A 1,758-nucleotide genomic window follows, 5' to 3' on the forward strand; every position below is an offset into this window, starting at 1 on the left:
GCTGCTCGTAGCCTTGTAGTAGGGTAAAGGATGAATATCTTACAAGTGCTGTTTGTTGTTGGCAGGCATTCAAAAAGCAAGCTAAAATTTTCAAGCACAACGTGACTGAAAATTCTAGCAAGCAAATTAGTCTTCCAGAGAACATTTGTGAACTGGAAAGAAGCCAGAAAACTAGAAATAAAGATGATTTAGTATTAATACAAACCGGTAAGAGGTCATTAAGAGAGCAATGCATGGAGGTATGTTATATTCTGGATATTTCTTGGGAAAAAAATGGCTTCTGGCCTTCTCTTTTCTGATCCTTTGAGAATCTGACCACAAGAGTGTAAGGAGAAGAAAAGAAAAGAGCTTGGAAGTTGCTCTGAACTAATAAGCTCCCTCCAAAGATCTGCTCATTCTATCTCTGCTGCTGGTTTGGAGAACAAGTGGTCAACCCCTACCTTGTAGGCAAATTGCAACTTGAGTAATAACATTTCTGTTTATCAAAATTTTTATTGCAATTTCAACTGTATCGTTAAGTCTTCACTGTCTTAAATTTCATTGTTTAAGAGTATGTATCTCCCTCTTCAGTGCTATGGTTGAGTTTACCTGTGGTGGTTTCTGTGTCCTTTTGCATTTTGCAAAGTGAATGAAATTATTCAGAGTTCTTTAGAGCTGTAAGGAATTCAATTAACATTTTTAATGATCCCATCGATTGCAGTCCTATCCAGTAAATGCTCCAGAATGGACCACAGTGTGGAAGGCACTGTGCATCACTAGCTAGCAGGCAGAAGGTCCTTTGAAGTGGTTATTTTTAAAGCAGGCAAGAGAAGTGACCTAACATATGATGTGACAGCACTAAGCAGGGTCTTGGGTCTATGATACCAGGGGTTCAAAACTCAAAAGGGAGAGATGAACAGATGAGTGACATTTGTAGATATTGAATGTTCCACTGTGGTCATCTGGTCTAATCTCCAGCACACAACATGCACCAGACTGGCTGTCACTGAAGTAAGGGTGATCTTCTGAGTTCTAGTTTTCGTTGCCTACTTGGAAAAAGATTTGGTTGTAAGGTTTATGGAACTTACAAAATAAGTGGCAAAGTAGTTTTTCCCCTAGCCTTGTATTGTGACTTTTTTTGCAGGATAATTTTTTGAAAAATCAGTTCCGGGCTGTGCATCATAGAATTCTGCACACACACAAACATTTGATTAAGGTTGCAAACTCTAGAGAGCTTCTTCACATGAAATCAGTGAACCCCCCATGTCAGTGTAACCCTAGCCTGCCTTGTAGCTGTTGCCTGTCACGTGGACCAAACTGTCTCCTTGTTTCATTGCTTTCTTTCCTCTGGATGGATCCTTCAATCATCTGGCACAGTCTGTGGGACTGCTCTCCAATAAGGTGGGTCTGGTCCATGCTTAGTTGCTATGCCCAGGTCTGATAAAGCTGTTGAGTACAAATTTTGCAGCAAGGCAACAGATCTTGGCTGAGAATGTTAATTTAGACTTAAATATCTGTGTAAAAATAACTTCAATTGGTTTGAGTATTTTTCATTTCATTCTCAGCTTGAATCAGTCAGTTCTCTCAATCTGTTCTGCTACAGGAAATAGGTATCAATCGTATCTTGATTTTCTGGTTGTTCTGTAATGATAAATCTGTGTTGAAAGTAATCTCTGTCTGTGCTCAGCACCATTCCTTAATGATAAAATAAAATACAGGCAGTAGCTGACGATGTTTCTTGATAAACAAACCTACGTCTTTTAACTAGGATTTCCAGTT

Source organism: Chaetura pelagica, unplaced genomic scaffold (genome assembly GCF_000747805.2).
Source record: "Chaetura pelagica isolate M959 unplaced genomic scaffold, ChaPel_1.0 scaffold248, whole genome shotgun sequence".
NCBI lineage: Eukaryota > Metazoa > Chordata > Aves > Apodiformes > Apodidae > Chaetura > Chaetura pelagica.